This window comes from Carettochelys insculpta, chromosome 3 (assembly GCF_033958435.1).
Source record: "Carettochelys insculpta isolate YL-2023 chromosome 3, ASM3395843v1, whole genome shotgun sequence".
Lineage (NCBI taxonomy): Eukaryota > Metazoa > Chordata > Testudines > Carettochelyidae > Carettochelys > Carettochelys insculpta.
Genome location: NC_134139.1, coordinates 133,761,862 through 133,782,255, shown reverse-complemented (window position 1 = coordinate 133,782,255; position 20,394 = coordinate 133,761,862).

Sequence of the window (20,394 nt, the reverse complement as noted above, 5' to 3'; positions counted from 1 at the left end):
TGCATCCAGCTCACTATGTTCTACTTACACTGCATAATTAAGGTCATTAAGACATTACATCTCCTAACTTTAACATGGCTACAGTCCATTGATAAATATAATATTTAAAATTCCAACAGTATTTTTGTCTTATAATTAGGACACTTCCTGCATTATTTATCATTGGTGTTTGTTTCTGCAACAGATAAACATAGCAGTCCTATGCAAACCTAGTAAAAGGAATAAATCAGGAGAGCAGTAGTAGTGAAAGTGCCATATCAATGTACCAGTAAGGTGCATTGTAAGGAGCTGTTTTAGCTCAGCTTCTGCTATTATTATTAATCATCACAAGAAAAATGCAATTAACACTTACAGTATATAAGACGATGTAATTTTTTCATTTATTAAAAGGTCTAGCAAGGCTTTTAGCAATAGATTTAAAACTGTAAAGACAACAGCTTTTTGTAAATGTGTTTTTCATACAGTTATAATATCCGTAACGAAATCAGTTAATTAAAACTAGATTTGCAAAGTACCCCAAAACTGCCACATCAGAACTGCCATTTTTAAAGAATTTAATTCAAGCTCTTTAAAACTTCAATGCTTTCCATGTAATTTTATCACATACTGATATCCAAAACCCATTTAAAGATATTTGTTTGTCTTATGTAATATTACAGATCCCAGATTACTGAACAAGTCTGGCAGACATTTAATTTAAAGTGAAATGTGCCATATTTATCATTCATATTAAGCAGTATTCTTATCATTCCATTGACATCCGTTGAAAAGTGTGTCTCAAAAACTGATGGCAAAATACGGTCTATTATCTTTTCAGTGTCTAATGGATGATAGATGTATTCTCAGAAAAAGACACTTGTGGAGCCTTATAGTCAGAGGAAGAATGTTACACAGCATAGCAGATTTCACAGGAAACCTTATCGCCAGTACCTAAAACACATTGGTCCTGTGGGATCAGTATTTCAGGACAGAACTGAATCCTGCTTTGGGTGCACAGGTCCTAAATCTGCTCTGTTTCTGTGTCACCATGCACTAATCATGTCAAAAACTAAAATAGCTGGAAATGACAACTGGTTTATTTAACACAATATTAAAGTCAGAACACAAACAAAATCCAGGTGTTTTAATGAGATCCTACAATGATCCCAGTGTCCAGGGAAGGGTAGGTAGATGCCCCGTAGCTGAGGACAAGGAACAAGGAGTGGTGGGATGGAACTGCAGAGGAACCCAGGTGACAGTCTTTCCTCTTCTTTATTCTGTTCTTGAACACGCTGTCCTGCGTGCAGTGGATGGAAAAAGGATGAGTGGTGCAGATGTGTGTGGAAAGATAGGCTTTCCTGCTGCTCCCAACCTAAACAAACTGACTGTTTCACTAGCAGTCACTATGACTTTGGCCAGCCTACAAGGCCTAACAGCCTGCTGGCTGTCACCTGAGCACCAACTGGCTTTTCTTCCCAGATGGCCTACAAGGCCTAACAGCCTCCAGCTGTTGCCCTCGTGCCACAGGTTGTGCTGGTGATATGCATGCCGAAAGCCCTGAGGGGCAGGTGCTCACTCCTTAAGAACTCTCGAGTTACTGGGCAGAGTAGTGTAATATGACCTGTCTTCCCTGCCTTTTCCATTTTCCTGCCCTCTTTCCAGAGAGGAAATGGTGACCAAGGGCTAACAGACACGTTCGTGGAACATAGAACACTAGAACTGGAAGGGACCTGGAGAGATCATCGAGTCCAGTCCCCTGCCCTCACAGCAGGACCAAGTACCATCTAGACCATCCCCGATAGATGTCTATCTAACCTGCTCTTAAATATCTCTAGTGATGGAGATTCCACAACCTCCCTAGGCAATTTATTCCAGTGTTTAACAACCCTGACTGTTAGGAAGTTTTTCCTAATGTCCAACCTGAACCTCCCTTGCTGCAGCTTAAGTACATTGCTCCTTGTCCTATCCTCAGAGGCTAAGGAGAACAATTTTTCTCCCTTCTCCTTGAAATCCTCTTTTAGGTACTTGAAAATGGCTGTCATGGCCCCTCTAAGTCTTCTGAGGCCATAGAAACCTGGCACCCTTTCCCAACAGCAAAATATGATCTATATCTTTTCCGTGTCTAATGGATAATAGAAATATTTTCAGAAAGAGACACTTGGGCCGTGTCTACACTAGCCCCAAATTTCGAAATGGCCATACAAATGGCCATTTCGAAGTTTACTAATGAAGCGCTGAAATGCATATTCAGCACCTCATTAGCATGCGGGCAGCCGCGGCACTTCGAAATTGACACGGCTCGCCACCGCGCAGCTCCTTTTTGAAAGGAACCCGCCTACTTCGAAGTCCCCTTATTCCTATCTGCTCATGGGAATAAGGGGACTTTGAAGTAGGCGGGGTCCTTTCAAAAAGGAGCCCCATTGGGACGAGCTGCGTGGCGGTGAGCTGCATCAATTTTGAAGTGCCACGGCCGCCCACACACTAATGAGGCGCTGAATATGTATTTCAGCGCTTCATTAGTAAACTTTGAAATGGCCATTTACATGGCCATTTCGAAGTTTGGGGCTAGTGTAGACATGGCCTTGCAGAGCCTTATCGACATAAAAAAAATGTTACACAGCATAGCAGATTTCACAGGAAACCTTCTTGTCAGCATGTAAAATACATTGGTCTAGTGGGATCAGGATTTCACCCAAAGTGCACTGGAAGCATTACATGCCATATGGTCAAAAGGTTACATTTTACCTTTAGTGTCACACGCTGTACCACAGTATCTTATGTGCAATCTTTCCCCAAAGCGATTAGGAGAAATTAGTGAAATTAAATTCCAAGTATAATATTAAAAATCCTCCCAGTTATTAAGGTGAATTACAAGGTTTCATTAAAATGGATTTGTCTGATAATCTTGTTTTATGATATGTGATACATACATCACTCTATTTGCATATATCTGTATATATTGCTGTGGGAACTGGTTGAGACCTTAACTATATGAGCTACTGAATGCCGTGAGAATATTGATAAGGAGTCAATTTTTAGGTAAAAAAACCTAACCTTTGTTTACAAAGCAGCTCTCTCTGAAACTATAAAATTAGAAACTTCCTTTTGTTTTCCTACTCCCCAGAGCAATGCATTTTGCCATTGTATTCTGTTTGATTGTAAATGGAGGAAAGTCTTAGTTTGCAATGGTGCTAGAGACTTAATGAAGCTCAAATAGGTCTATCATTTAATTTACTGCTCCTCCAGTTATTTGTCTGATAATCACATTTTAAAATAAAGCTTATTTTTAGTATAATCTTTTCTTGAATACTCTCCCGATCTGAGGAAGTAGCCCTTTCCCATGGAAGATCATCACATAATAAATTATTTTGTTAGTCTTTAAAGTGCCACATGACTGCTGGTTTGTTTTGTTTGAATACTCTGTTTCTCCTGTAACAATGCATTTAGTGTCTCCAGAAAACACAGAGGCTACGTCTACACTAGCACACTACTTCGAAGTAGCCTATTTCGACGTAAGAACATCGAAATAGGCTACTTCGACGCGCATCATCTACACATCCCCCAGGGCTGGTGCCATCGACGTTCAACGTCGAAGTAGCAACGGAGAACGTCGAAAGGAGCCACCCCGGAAGGAAATGCGGAGCATCCACACACACAAGTGCTCCCTGTCGAAATAAGGGGCCAGCAAAGCCCCAAGCTGCTCCCTTAAAGGGCCCCTCCCATATACACTTGGCCTGCACAGCATGAGATCCACAGAGCCGACAACTGGTTGCAGACCCTGTGCACGCAGCATGGACCCCTAGCTGCAACAGCAGCAGCAGAAGCCAGAAGCCCTGGGCTAAGGGCTGCTGCATGCAGTGACCATAGAGCCCCCAAAGGGGCTGGAGAGAACGTCTCTCAACCCCTCAGCTGATGGCCGCCATGGAGGACCCTGCTATTTCAAAGTAGCGGGACACGGATCGTCTACACACACCCTACTTTGACGTTGAATGTTGAATGCCTAATGTCGATTTCAACGTCAAAATAGCACACGGTGTATATAAACGCGACATGTGCTATTTCAATGTTGTGCCGGCTACTTCGAAGTAGCTGGCTAGCATACATGCACCCATACTGAATACAATGAGTGAGTTGATTAACTTTTGGTTTTCAAGACCCTGAGACAATTCAAATGACCACTTTGGCAAGATTTATGGATAGGAACTGAGAAAACAGGACATTATTTCCGATGTGAGTCACAAACTTTTCCAAATGAAGATGGGAGATTTTTTTGCAAATAATATATATTTATGGCCAGAGACAACTGGCAAGTGATTTGCCACTTTGGTATAAACAAGTTACAATGTCTTATGATCCAAGATAGTGACAATTTAAAAACCCACCTTCTCTTTTAAGCAAGCCATAACTTTTGTTGAAGATGATTATGGGTGACATAGGTAGTGTTATGGAGCCCTTCTGTGCAGCTTCCAGTGTAGCTGCTTGCAAGGGGCAACTTCGAGGACCAGGGCTGGGAGAATGTGGGCTTGCATTCACTGTGCTCTGGCTATCCTGGGCTGAAGACTATAAGCAGCATGCAAGGTTGTCATATGTTAAAACAGCTCCTGAGATGGCTCTAAGTTTCACTGGAGGCCATTTGACAGCCTACAGAGCAACCAGAAACAAGACTGTATAAACTGGCACAGAATTGCCCTGTTGTTTATCTTCTTTAATGGTCCAGTGGCCCATTCCTTCTAAAAATCTTTTAGATTTAAGACTCCAACACATGTCCTAGAGCTAAGACTGTGCTAGAAAGGATTGGAAGCTGGTGTATTGTGAGGAAAGTTACTGGAGATATTGAGCCCCATATGCCTGCAAGGTTTTCACAGAGGAAGGTGCTTTCAACCTGTCCTTGATAAATCTTTGGAAAATTTGGGTATCATGTGATCCCAACAGCATAAGCTATTGTGTGGGAAAGAAGTCCTCATGTCACCCAGCCACGTCTCTTCGGCAGCACTGAGCACTTCTGACATTAGTAGCCTCACCCTATAAACTGTGGGAAAGCAGGCAGCTCTATAATGGCTGCCTCTTTGTGGATGCATTGGAAGGGCAACTCCTTTCCTCAGTGCACTCACATGCTGCATCCATAGTTTGACCCAGAGTGTCTGCCACAATTAATTCAAGATTATTAAGGTCTGATACAACACAAAGGCTACGTCTACACGTGAAGCCTACATCGAAATAGCTTATTTCGATGTAGCGACATCGAAATAGGCTATTTTGATGAATAACGTCGACACATCCTCCAGGGCTGGCAACGTCGATGTTCAACTTCGACGTTGTGCAGCCCAACATCGAAATAGTCGCAGCGAGGGAACGTCTACACGCCAAAGTAGCACACATCGAAATAAGGGTGCCAGGCACAGATGCAGACAGGGTCACAGGGTGGACTAGCGCTTCCAGGGCAACAGCTAGCCGCTCCCTTAAAGGGCCCCTCCCAGACACACTCAGCCTGCACAGCACGCGGTCTGAGGAGCCATAGGCACACAGACCCCGGGCGCCGCAGTCATGGACCCCCAGCAGCAGCAGCAGCAGCAGCCAGAGATCCACCCAGCCCTCCTGGCAGGAGCAGGGCTTGCCCTGCTCCATGCCATGCGGGAGGCAGCTGAGCACCTCCTTGCTACACCGGAGGAGAAGCTGCCCCCAGGGCAGCAGGGCTCAACCCCCAACCCTGCAGCACCCCGCCCCCACCCCCGCCTCACACGCCGGCGGCTGTGGAGCTACCCCACCAGCACCGACTGGTGGGAGCGGCTGGTGCTTGGGGAGTCGGACGACGACCGCTGGCTCAGGAACTTCAGGATGAGCCGGCAGACATTTATGGAGCTGTGCCAGTGGCTCACCCCCGCACTCAGGCACCAGGACACTGCCATGCGGCGTGCCCTCACAGTGGAGAAACGGGTCGGCATTGCTGTCTGGAAGCTGGCCACTCCCGACAGCTACCGATCCATGGGGCAGCAGTTTGGTGTCGGCAAGGCCACCGTCAGGGCTGTCCTCATGGAGGTAAGAGAACCCATGGGGGGAGGGCAGGGCAGGGGAGGGGGGCCCGGGCAGAGGAGGGCAGGGGAGGGGAGGGGAGGCCAGAGCAGGGCAGAGGAGGGGAGGGGAGGGCGGGGGAGGGCAGGGCAGGGCAGAGGAGGGGAGGGGAGGGCGGGGCAGGGCAGGGCAGGGCAGGTTGTGCGTGCCATCAATGCCATGCTCCTGCACAGGCTCGTGAGGCTGGGGGACCCAGATGCCACCATCGCGGCCTTTGCCACCCTGGGCTTCCCCAACTGCTTCGGGGCTCTGCATGGGAGTCACATCCCCATCCACGCCCTGCATTACAGTGGAGGACGATACCTGAATCGCAAGGGCTACCATTCTGTGGTCCTCCAGGCGTTGGTGGACAGCCGGGGACGTTTCCAGGACATTTATGTGGGCTGGCCTGGCAGCACCCACGACGCCCGGGTTTTCCGGAACTCGGGCCTGTGCCACCGGCTGGAGGCGGGGACCTACATCCCCCAGCGGGAGATCCCTCTGGGGGACACCACCATGCCCCTCTGCGTCATCGCAGATGCGGCATACCCCCTCCGGCCCTGGCTCATGCACCCGTACACGGGCCATCTCTCCACTAGCCAGGAGCGCTTCAACGAGCGCCTGAACCACGCGCGCCAGGTGGTGGAGCACTCATTTGGCCGCCTGAAAGGACGCTGGAGATGTCTCCTGACCCGCCTGGATGTGGGCCCCAACAACATCCCCCTGATTGTGGGTGCCTGCTGCACCCTGCACAATTTGGTGGAGAGCAAGGGGGAGGCCTTTTTCCAGGGCTGGGCTGTGGAGGCCGGCAGGGCCGACGTGCAGCCACCCGCTGCCCCCAGTCGGCAGGTGGACCCCGAAGGGACCCAGGTCCGGGAGGCCCTGCGGGCCCACTTCGATGATGAGGCCGCAGGGTGAACTCTGCCAGGCCCCCCACTGCCCGCCCCTTCCTCCACCACACTCCTGCCCCAACGCCCACACCATGGAGCACCCAACCGCACCCCCCTCCCACTTTTCCTGGACAAATGACAGCACGCACTTGTGGCTGAACTTAAACTGCTTTTTCTTTGAGAACTTTTTTTTTTAACTATAAATATAAAAAACAAGAACAAACTATATACAACGTGTGGAACCAAAGTAATATGTACAAATAAAACAATAGTAAGAAAAAAGTGTGCTCAGTAATAAAAAGAAAACCAGGGAGGATAAAGGGGAGAACTATTTACATGGGGGGGATGGGGCAAATAGGGGGCACAAAATAATAAGTTCAAACTATATACAAGGGGGAGGCCACATCCCGGGCCCCTCGCCCCTAAAGTCCGGCACTGGGCGTGGGTGGCCGGGAGCCCCGCCGCGGCCGCAGCCCTGTCTGGGGCTGGCTGGGGGCGGGCCGGACCGGACCGGAAGATATGCCCAGTGAGTCTCAGCTGGCTCCAGGGGTCCCTCGGTGCTCCGGCCCTCGGCGGTGGGTGGTGGGGCGACGGCGGACGGGACGGCGATGGGCGGAGCAGCTGGTGGTGCGGCGGGTGGAGCAGGCACGTCGGGCGCTGCAGCGGCCGGCGCGGCATGGGGGGCCAGGTAGTCCACCAGGCGGTTGAAAGTCTCCATGTAGGCCCCCCATGCCTCTTGGCGCCAGGCCAGCGCCCGCTCCTGCAGCTGCAGGTGCTGCTCTGCGACCTCCAGCTGCCGACTGTGGATGGCCAGCAGCTGGGGGTCCGTCGCCCTCGGCTGGTGGTGGCACGGGGTCCGCCGTCTAGCCTGCCGTGGGGCCAGTCGGTCCTCGGCCGAGGGGCTTGCCTGGAGCGATAGCCCCGGAGGGCTCTCCGGGACCACTGATGCCTCGCCGGCGCTCTCTTCCGGTCCTTCTGATGGTGCAGGTGCGGGACATAGGAGACGAGGTGGGGAAGAAGAATGGAGACAGGCGTTAGTGTGGGCCCCGAGCCGTGGCCTTTGTGCCCCCAGCCCTGTGCTGCAGGTTCCCCATCCCCGTCCCCGGGAGATGCTGCTGTGATGGATGGGGTTCAGGGGTCCCCCTGCACTGCACCCCATCCCCTGGTGGGAGTGACTCTCACTTTACTCCGCAGGGTCTGACAGGAGAGGTTTCTTAGGCCACAGATGCCCAGTTTCTCCCAGGAGTGACAGCACCAGCTGTCGGAAGAGACAGTCCTTCCAACCCGTCCTGGGGAGAAAACCCCAAGGGGGGCCCCTCTGGGATGCAGCTTTCCCCCTCCTCAGGCTGGCTGCCTTCCAGCTCTCCCTTCCCCTAGCCTCTACCTGTGACCCCCGCCCTCCCCCCCCAATTCCAAGCCAGCTCGGCTCCTTCCTCCTCTTTGTTCAGGGCAGAGATGTCACCTGCCAGCTGTAGCCCCACGATCATCCTTTGCCCCTGGGAGCTATTCGGCTCTTGTTGCTCATATCTAGCCTGAGTCTCCCTTTTGCACTCCCACCACTCCATCACATGCTGCTGCTGCTGCTGCTGCTGCTGCTGTGGGGTGTCCCACCCCCTCCTCCCGGGGGCCCCTCGAGGTTCCGCTCCCCCGTGCCCCGGGGATGGGGCATGGCACTGTCGTGCGGGGTGGGGGGGGCAAGGGCCGATGCACTGCTGTGAGGGACATGGCCCTGCTGTCCTTGGGGCCATGGCCATGTGAGCATGTGGGGGGCCCTGGACACATACCTATTACCCCCCTCCCCTCAAGCCCAGGGGTGTACACGAGAGGGGGGTACATACCTGTCGGACCACTCCCATGGTCTGGAGATCCCCGGGGGGCGGAGGCCCGGCTGCTGCTCCGGGATGGCAGGAGGATGATCTGCACCCCGGATTCTGCAGAGGAGGAGCCCCCCCCCCCTCCTCCTCCTCCTCCTGCCGTGATGTCCCAGGGGTGGCCTCAGGGGGGGGCCCCCGGGGTGCGGGGCTTACCTCCGGGGCGGACTCCGGCTGCAGGGCCTGCTGGGGCTCGTCGGCCGAAGTATCAAGGGTGGCCGGAGGGGAGGAGGTGTGCCGGGAGCCCAGGATGTCCCTGAGCTCCCTGTAAAAGGGGCAAGTGACGGGGGCGGCCCCAGATCGGCCAGCCGCACCCCGGGCCCAGGAGTAACCCTGCCGCAGCTCCTTCACCTTACTCCTGATGTGATCAGGAGTGCGGGCAGGGTGACCCCGGGCAGCCAGGCCGTCGACCAGCCGAGCGAACGCATCTGCGTTCCGCCTCTTGCTCCCCATTACCTGGAGCACCTCCTCCTCGCTCCAGAGCCCCAGCAGGTCCCGCAGCTCGGCCTCCGTCCAGGAGGGGCCCCGCTGCCGCTTGCCAGCCTGGCTGCCCTGGCTCCCCTTGGGGGGGGTGCCCCGGGGGTGCTGGGGGGGCTGCCGGGCAGCCATCGCAGGTGGGGTGGCTGGTTTGGATGGCTGAGGGACGTGCAGGGTGGCTGCGTGTCTGGGCTGCCGCCTGCACGTTCCCTCAGCTTCCTGCACAGGAAGGGAGGGGGAGGGGACCTTTAAGGGGCCACTCCATGCGGCCACCATTGAGCTGAGGGGCTGGAGAGAGCGTCTCTCAACCCCTCAGCTGATGGCCGCCATGGAGGACCCCGCAATTTCGACGTTGCGGGACGCGCAACGACTACACGGTCCCTACTTCGACATTGAACGTCGAAGTAGGGCGCTATTCCTATCCCCTCATGGGGTTAGCGACTTCGACGTCTCGCCGCCTAACGTCGAAGTTAACTTCGAAATAGCGCCCGACGCGTGTAGCCATGACGGGCGCTATTTTGAAGTTAGTGCCGCTACTTCGAAGTAGCGTGCACGTGTAGACACGGCTAAAAAGAGTTAAATACTATTTGCTCTACAAACATCAGCTCAAAAGGATATTACTCCTACATATACCAAACTTTCAGATGCCTCACATTTTTTCTTGAATGAAAGCCTTATTGGTCATTTTCTATTATAAGAAAAATTCTTTTCAGGAGAATCAAAGTCAACAAAGAGATTACAGATAGCAATTCCAACACTGTGCATATTATGAAGTACAAACACAATAAAGATCTGTGTTTAAGCAAATTGCAGAAAATATCTTGAAACAAACCTTTCATATGTATTTCAGAAAGAACATACCGTAGTACTCCTAAAAGGCACTAGCCTGAATGTAATAGAAAATCCTGTATTTATGCCTAATATGAGAACAACAGAGAGCCTGCCATATTGTTTACTAGTACAGCAATATTGCCTAATCTCCAAATGAGATTAGGATCCCATTATTGTAGGTAGTATACATGAACATAATAAAAGTGTCTCTTTATCACAGACAGGTTGTGAAGAAGGAGAGATTAACATTTTTTAAAGGCTTGGAACTGAAATGGAGACATATACAACTTGCCCAAATTCACTGTGGCAGACAAAAGTTTAGCTTAGATCTCCTGAGTGTTAATCCAGAGCCTTAACCACAAGATACAACCTCTCATCCGTGGTCTAAGATATACTTCTTTGAATAACAGACATTTTAAAGAAGTCAAGTTTCTTGATTTCCCCGTTAACAGTTGCAGTCGCTTCAGGAGTAAAATTCATCCCTCTGCAGAGGGCCAGCATCCAGACCAAACACCACAAAATATAACATTTTACCTCATTCCTTTCCAGGAGGGGGCGTCCCATGGATTTTGGATTTTTAACTCCTCTTTGTCTTGTTGCACATCTTAAATGCTGAGAAGGAAACTGCTATTTTTACCTACTAAGTAGAATACTATGTGTAAGAGACAGTTTTTTCCTACATGTTTTTAATGCAGTTTGAGTACAGCAAATATTTCTACCTATAATACATAATCAGATAAATTAATCAGGGAATCTAAATTAAAATAAGTTATATTCACTTCCAGCTCCTCTGAGTTATACTAACTGAAAAGTAACTATACTAAGTAGATTTATTTAAAATACATAAAAATCATTATTATGTATAGTGCAAGTGAAAGCCATTCCATAAATGCAATCGGAAAACATTCAGACACAGAATCAGAAAACTAGGGCCCTCATTACGACTATGGAAGTTCTCGTGATTATACATAAATTACCATTCTCAATTTTCTCCAGCCAAAATTGATCAGGAACTGCACCAGCATTTCTCAATCTTTTTTTCTGCTATGGCACACCTTGATATTTTTTAATTGTTTTGAGGCACATTACCGTACTGGCTCCAAATGAACTCATGAGTCACTCCAGAATGACCCCATGTTACCATATTTGCCTTTTACTCTGGGGTATGCTCATTTATTAGGCCTTCTCTTTAGCAGGGGATTGATAATTCTATCAATGTGTTGCTTGTGTTACTTGTGTTCTCATCTGGAGCTCCGCTTTTCCCTTCTGCCAATTGCCTTCCAAGAGAGCGACCCTGAAGGATCTTGGTTCTTCAAGCTGGGTTCTTCCTACCTTAGAATCTGATGAACATGCTCGCAGCCACTAACAAAGAATGTCTGCAATGACCAGTTAATCAGCACTCACAAGCTGACCCCTGGACTCAGTAGGCTGGGTTGCACAGCAATGCCAAGCTGTGGCACTCATGTGCCCTTGGTTTAAACAGCACTTTAAGCTGCCACATTCATATTCCTCCATGTTCAGCATATCCCTCTGCCTACTTTCATGCTACAACTGTTCTGCTAGTAACCCACCTGGGGCACTACAGAGATCTTTAGCATAGGTACAAGGAATGGATGGGGAAGCCAAAAACAATCCCCCCCCAAAGGAGTGGGGAAAGTGTGTGAAGCAATCAGCTTAACTGTGAAACTTATTTATTTCCAGGCACTAACCATACATAGCAGACGAGCAAGCAGGGTTCAGAAAAGATAGAAGTACCATATGGCAGATATTGGCACTAAGACTGATAGCGGAGAAAGCTCGACGAAAGAACAAAAACGTATATAATTGCTTCCTCAATTTTCAAAAGGCAGTTGACAGTATAGATCAGAAAGTGACTTGGGTGGTGTTGGAGTCATTCGGAGTGGATAGCAGACTAATATGGTTGTTGAAGGATATCAATGACAATGCGGAGGCAGCGGTGAGAACATGCGGGGAGTTAGGAAGTTGGTTTAAAACAAGTAGAGGTACGAGACAAGGAGATCCAATATCGCCAAGTATCTTCATCACACATCTGGCAAGAGCAATGGACGAGATCAAGGAAGAGGTAGAAGGGATATCTGTGCATGGGAAAAGAATTAGCAACTTGAGGTTCACGGGTGATATTGTTATCATTGAAGAAGATGAGGAGAAGCTAACGAAAACGGTGTGGGTGTTGAAGAAGGGAAGGCGTATGGACTGATTATGAACATCGATAAAACAAAAACAATGGTATTTGGAGATAAGGAAATAAGAAGGAAGATCAGCGTGGGTGGTATTGAACTTGAAAATGTAGAGAAGTTCACATATCTGGGGAGCAACATAACATGGGATCTAGACTGTAAGAAGGAGATATCGACTAGAATAGCAAAAGCAAGAGCAAGTTTGAAGGCGATGGATAAGATCTGGAAAAGCAAAGCAACTAGCTTAAGAATGAAGCTGGGCATCTTGAAAACGTGTGTATTCAGCAGCATGTTGTACGCATGTAAGACATGGGTGATAACAAAAGATTTGAAAAGAAGAATATTGGCATTCAAAAGGATTTGTTTTTGAAAGATTCTGAGAATAGGATGGGTGCAGAAGGTCACCAATGAGGAATTATATAGAAAGATACAGCCGAAAGAGAACCTGCTGCAGAATGTTATAAAACAGAAGCTACAACTATTTGGACATATTTGCAGAATGAACGACGAACGAAAAATCAAGAACCTGGTATTCAGCATAATGGATGGTTCAAATAGGAGAGGCAGACCCCACAGAGAATGGATAGATGATATAGTAGATTGGTGTGGAGCTAGTCTACAGAAACTAAGCCACTCTGCACTGGATAGGGAAAGATGGAAGGAAATAGTGAGAGAGGCATCAGGCACCAAGGGTCTCTGAGCCCACAGTTATTGGTGATGATGATGACTAACCACACAAGGGGAGCCAAACAAAATGGTTACAATATTAAATATTAAATTAGATCCAGGAATCAGAATTCTTCACTTGAGCAGAGGGTTTTGTAAGGAAACAGCAATGCTTCAAGGGAGAACACTGGATTTATTCATGGATAAACTATTAGTTCAAGGGAGTATTCCAAACTTGTTCTGTATAGGCTACACAACAGGAGTACTGTCCATAAACAGGAATGATCAGTTTCTTCGAGGGAACTCGTATTGTAATTAGTCAGTTTCAGTATTTTGGACACCAATAGAGGATTTATTATTAAAATTAGTTTAATAATTAATCATCTGGGTGTAGGCAAGTGTGGTTTCATTAGCAAGTTGAGCAGAGATTTCCCATCAGTCAATGTTTCCCTGCTTTCTGTTTCTCAGATGTCAGTGCCGTTTTGCCTTGGAATCTCTGTTCTCCATTCTGTAGGCTAATGCAGATATCTCCCACTCCCATTGTTGTAAATGAGACTAGGCAAGTTTCCTTAATCCTGTCACCCATTTAGGGGTGTCTTCCATGGCCTTTTCATTGTTTCTTATAAGTCTTTCTTCTGCTTGGCTTTGGTTCAGGCAGTAGCAGGGTAGAGGCGGTTTTTCTTGAGTCATGCAGCCTGAATACTATGCCCTGGGTTCACCAAGAACACAGAGCTGGTACTGTAAAAAGATCACCTGAAACGTATGCCCATGTATCACAGACCTGGCTGAGGCCTAGGCAAAAGTACCAAGCACATACTAGGCATACGCCATGTAAAGACATTCCACAGTAATCCTAGAACACCCCAACACCAGCAAACTATCCATAGATGGCAAGAACATATTGACCCATCCTAAGGACACGATCAGGGTGACCGCATGATGGGTAGGGGTGTTCTGATCGAACCAAAATATGTAAGCTAATAGGCAGCATTGAGGTATGCCAGATCAGGACACCCTAGTGGATTAGAACTGATGCATAATTTGTTTGTATCTGTGCATGAACATGTATGTCAGAGGGCCTGTCTTTGTCCCACATAGAGGACAATGAAAAATCCTTCCATTGACTGAAGTTCATCCATTGCCACAGGTGTACACGTGCTAGCATAACTAAACATCTAATCCAAGTAGCTAGGGCTGCTCCATTTAGAGTAAACCTGTCTGGGTGCCTTCATATCTTCTCTGATTTTTGTGGTCTTCGGGGATTCTCTTGGACTTTGCTGTTCTGTCTAGCCATTCAAAGACAGGCCAGCACACGGGAGCACAAGCACACAGCTGAATGATTATCAACGTACCTGTCATGACACTGTGTCACTGACATCTGACAACAGCTAGGAGGGTTAAAAGCAAAATAACTACTGGAGGCTCATTTTCAACAATGGAAATTAACATTAAAGCTAAATATAAGATTTCTGGACAAAAGTCTGCTCAGTGGAGAAAGTGACATGTAGCTGAGAATAATCTTTTGAGATGTCAAGCGATTAACAGTCAATCATTTCTTCTCATTTTCAAAATAGTCTTCCCAAGTGTATGTAACTTTCTTTGCTGTTTCAAAATGCCACTAGGTCCCACTCTGAGTATTGCCATTCTCAAGAGATCAAAAAACAAATAAGTCAGACCCCAACAACTGAGGAGGTTCCTCCACCCCGGAAAATGTGATTATTTATCAAGAGATTATATTGGGTTTTTTTCCAGTTTGACTATGATTCGCAGATTGTCCCTGCCCATCTGGAGAGAGGTAGTGCTGCCCATGCTCCCAACTCTATTGAGTTTGAGGGTTTTGTCCCCTGCTGCAGAAATTCTTACCCCCTCACCTGCCTATCCCCTCCCAGTGATGAATTCTTTCCCCCAACCTCCAAATCAATCCCGTGCTCCTTGTCTCCTAATCACTTTTGCCTCCTCCCCCATCCAGCTGGGGGTGCCATTTCAGGTTTTCTTAAGGGGTCACCTTGACTGTGATTCCCAGCAGCTATTTAAGGCGCCTGAAAATTCTTGTATTTTGCAGGTAATTTAGAAATTAGCTGACAGGAGCACTATATCTAATTCATATATTAAGAAAGAAAAAATATATACACAAATCAATTAAAGCCATATTTTAAGCTGATATGTAAACTCAGAGCAATCAGGTAATACTACTGCAAGATATTCCCAATTCCAAAACTTCAGGTATTAATTCCAGAGCCATAAAACAGATACCACAAACACAGTTTGATATGTTGTACATTATCTTTAGTGGAAAGAAATAAAAATAAAAAATTGCTTACCTCTGCAATTAGTGTTTTCTAAATGTCTTATATTCCAAATTGTCAGGAGAATAAGACAGTAAATTTCTCCAGAAATGTGTAAAGTGTCTGTCAATTAGTCACAGTTAACTCATGCAATTAAATAAGAAGAAAATCAATCATGATTGATCATACTGCTAAACAAAAGAATACCAATTAAAATTTGTTAAATATTTTGGATTATCCTATATTTTAAAACACATCACTTTCTATTACACACAGAATAGAGAGTGATCACTTTATATTATTTTTGATTACAAATAGTTGCACTATAAAAGGATGAAAATAGCATTTTTCAGTTCAAATTATGCCAGTATTGTAGTGCAGTGGCTTTCAATCAATGTGCCGTGACACACTGGTGTGCCGTAAGAACTGTCCACGTGTTCTATGAAATTTTGACAATTTCCCCTCCCTGTGGCTCTGCAAAGAGCCACTGCCAGGTGGAGAGGGGGTTTGCCAACCTCCCATGCCAGCTGGGGCTCAAACAGCAAGGCTGCCTGAGTCCCAGCTGGCATAGGGTTTGTCAATTTCCCCTTATGGTGGTTCTCTGCAGAGCCACAGTAAGGGGAAATGCCGACCTGAAAGGACCATGTTTGTGCCAAGCCAAGAGGAAGCTGAAATGCTGCTTCCTGGCCTGAACAGGCTGGCGAGGAGACCATGCCCCGTACCTGCCGTGGCAAGGTGGGAGAGAGGATGGGAGCTTGTTGGAGCTGAGACACAGTTTAAATGCCACATCCCAGCTCCAACAGGCTGGTGAGAAGGAGAACCTGCTCTCTGGAACCACCTCCACTGCACCCCTCTGTGTGTATTCGAATGACTGCTGACAATTTCTCAACAACCGATTTGATCCTTGTTTAGCTTGTTGTATGCACAACTCCGTTGCTGACCTCTCTAGTAAGACTGCAACATGGTAAGCGTGACATTTATGAGCAACTGATTTAGCTGCAATAAGTGGGTATGCTGTGGAATTGTTTGTTGCATTGAAGTGTGCCATGCCACTGAAAAGGTTAGGAACCACCGACATAGATATCTTGCTATGCTGGGTACAACAATGCCATGTGAACACCAGTTCACACTTTCCGGGGACACTATAAACAAGACACAGGCAGCATTATGTCCTACAAATCGGAACCAAACTTATTTGTCTGAAGAAATAGGACTGAGTGGACTTATCTGTAACATTTTAAATTGTTTTATTTTTGAATGTCGTTATTTTTGCATATAATGCTACATTTGTAAATTCAACATTCATGGTAAAGAGATTGCATTACAGTGGTTGCGTTACATGAATTGAAAAATAATATTTGTTTTGCTTTTTCAGTGTCAATATTTGTAATAAAAATATAAAATAAACACCATAGATATTGCATGGTGTGTTGTAATTGAAATCAATATATTTGAAAATGTAGAAAAATATTTAAATGATATTTTGTTATTAGTAACAAAGAGGAAGCCGTGCTAGTCTATACACTATCAAAACAAAAAGCAGTCAAGTAGCACTTTAAAGACTAGCAAAATCCACGAAAGCTCACCTAATAAATTATTTTGCTAGTCTTTAAAGTGCTACTTGACTGCTTTTTGTTTTGATATTTTGTTATTGTTGAACAGTGTGATTAATTGTGCAATTAATCTCTGTAATCATTTGACAGCCTGAGTTTAAAGGTAAATAAATTACGAAGAGCAAGCAAAGCATTCCAGGTATGAACTAAAACAATGGCTAACATCATGGTCCCATCCTGGCAAAACTGTCCATGGCCTTGTGGATAGCCACATTTTGAAGCTTCAGAGTCACAGGTTAAATTTAAGCAGGGCAGGGATAACTCAGGATGCAGTGAGAGAGGTATTTAGGGACAGTGTGCAGAGAAGGGGTAGCTGTGTCTGAAAGTGTGCTGCTTCTGCTATGAGGCCTGGCTGTCTGCTCGCTCTCTAGATGGCACAGTGAGGAGAGCTCTGCTTAGGGTTGCCAACTTTCTAACTGCACAAAACCAAACACCCTTGCCCATCCCCCTGCCTCTTCCCTGGGGCTCTGCCCCTGCCCACTCTGCCACTCACTGTCCCCCACTCTCCCTCACTTCACCCAGCTGGGGCTTGTTGGGCTGGAATATGGGAGGTGGTGAGGGCTCTGGCTGAGGCTGCAGGCTCCAGGATGAGGCCATAATTGAGGGGTTCAGAGTGCAAGAGGGGGCTCAGGGCTGGGTAGCGGGTGGGGTGTATCTGGGGATGAGGGATTTGCAGTGAAGTAGGGCTAGGGCAGGTGGTTTCGTTTGGGAGGGAGTTTGGGATACAGGTTTTCAGCTTGACACTTCTCTCAGGTGGCTCCCAGCTCTGAGTCCTATGCAAAGGGGCCAGAGGTCTCTGTGCAAAGCCTACACCTTTAGGCACCAACCCTGTAGCTACCACTGGTTGTGGTTGCCAGCCAATGGGAGCTGTAGAGCTGGCACTCTGAGTGAGGGCAGCGTGCAGAGCTCCTGTTGCTGCCCCCACAGCTAGGATCTGGCTGCTTTCCAAAGGGTCCTGGACAATTTAAAAGGGTCTGAGGGAACATGTCACCATAGGGCTCAAGTGGCTTTCTGCCTGCTCACTCTACAAGGCAGCAGGAACACCCCTGTGGCCCTGGAGGGGGTGTGCGTGTGTGTGTGGGGGGGAGGGTGTTTCCATGTGCTGTTCCTGCTCTGAGTGGCCCTGCATCCAGTGGGGGCTGCCCAGATGATGTTTGTATGTTGCAGCACACAGAGACTGCTCCCACTTAGAAGCTGCTGTCAGAGGGGTGCCCCAGGTAAAGCCGCACTCCGCATCATCTCCTGCCTCCAAGCTCCCTCCCAGGGTCTGCACCCTACTTTCTGCCCTGCCCAGAGCCTTCACCCAGCACCCGAACTCTCTCAGCGAGCCTGCACCCCAAAACCTCTCCAGCACCCAAACTTCCTTCCAGACCCTGACCCCTCATCCCTTCTGCACCCAAACTCCCTCCCAGAGCTTGCACCCGGCACTGCAATCCCCTGCCCACAGCCTGCAGCCAGCACTCAAACTCCATCCCAGAGCCTGCACCTCAGTCTCCCTTCCCCACCTAAACTCCTTCCTATGGCCTTGTGGGTGGGAGAGGTGGAGAGTTGAGGTGTAGGAAGAGGGTGAGCTTTGGTATTCTGGACAGCACCAACATTTCTGCAAGCCTGCCATCCATGCATGAGCACAATTCTGAGACTGAAGTAGTTAGGAGACTACACAATGCAGCCCTTTGCAATGTTACACAGTGTGTAATTTTATTAGGAAGAATTTGCCATCTGACTTTATCAGGCTCTGTGAAATTTCAAGATAAGATTTTAAAATAAATCCAAACTAGCAAGAAAATAAATATAAATCCATGAATATAAGCTATTTAAAATATGTGTATAGTGAGAAATCCAGGAAGCTACCAATCATAGAAAAAACTTCCAGATATCTGAATTTGTCCATGTGCATGCCTCCCTCTGTAAATATCTGTCTGCTCATACTCATAAATATTTCATTTGGCTCTAGGTTGAATTTGGATTCAGCTCCTTACCTACATAGGCAGAGTTCACAAATTGCTTGCTCAATGACCTTGCTCTGTTTTGTGTGTGTAGATATGTGACTTTCATGGTCAATATAGATACAAATTCCTTTTAAAAATCACTGTTTGACTATAGTGTCCATTTTCTGAGTAAGAGTCTGAACATTACAACTTCTCTTTGGATTCTCTCTGAAAGATTGATTATAAATTAGCTGTTCAATTCTGCATAGGTGGGAATAAAATGAGGAACTTACAATGCAGAACCATTTTCATAGTGAGCACTAGGTCATCATCTTGAAGAAAGCCAGAAAAATCCTGGGCACTTTCTTATAAGGCCTTCTTTCCAGCTCCCTGAGAATATACGCACACAGCAAACATAATAGCAAATAAAAATTTCTGGGAAATTTTTCAACTAATTACACTATCTTTTAGATGACCCCATCTTGTCCTCAACACCAACCCGTTAATAATGTTATTGCTGCACTTCACAGCTGTGTCCTGTTTGAATGTCTGAAATAGGCTTTTCCCTAACATGACTTCAGAGGACAAGAACAACCCAATCACATACGCATAATCTGCCTTTGCTACTGTTGCCTGCATTAGCTAACACTTAGGTGCAGCACAGAGATGCAAGGATCTGATTCAGTGCAGTAAATCTTGTGCTCCTGTCGGTGAAAAACAAATGGTGAAGATCCCTGTTTTACTGTATTCAGCTAGCTTCCAACTGATTTACTGCTAGAGTAAAATCAGACATACAAAGTTAAGTAAGCAAGAGTAAGATCAAATGGGTACGAACATTCAGTCTTGCAAGTCAGGTATGAGAAAAATTGGCAAGGCAATGTAAGGAGACTTTGCAAGCTACTGCTGCCCTGTTTGGAGTTATCACTTTCAAGTTTTAGTCAAATGCACTGTTGATACATTAGGCAATCAGTTCCCTCTGCTTTGCTTTCATCACTGTAAAATGGGAATAATACTACATGAATATTACCTTCGTGCACACAATGGTTTTCAATTTTTGTTTTCCTGGTGATAATTTCTACTTGAAATACCTATACCAGTGGTTTTTAGTGGATGGGAATACTTTGTTACAGAAAAGAGCCAATTAACAAAATGAATATAAAGTGCTAATTAGATTAATGTGGAAGCATATTAAAATGTTAAACAACTTTTTTCTGCAGTCGTTCTGAAGGACTCTTATTTATATGATATCTGAAAGCGCTACCACAAATTAAAATACCTCTGGCTGAAGAAGAAAAAAAAGCTATACTTCCATCATTTACAAAAGAGACATATTTGTTATAGTTCTGTGTTTAAAAAAATAAGAATGCATTTGAAAAATAGCCACAGTTTTCTACATGTATAATCACCTATGAACTCACATAACGGTTCTGAATGCAGGTACACTGAATGCAAGTCCATATTAAATAATGGCATTAAGGGGTGGCTTAAGCGCAAGAAATCAAAGCAAAGAAGCATAAAACACAAAGAGTGCACTTAAGCCCTGATCCAGCAAAACACTTAAGCATGTGGAAAATATTAACCACATGAGTAATTCCATTGAAATTTAAT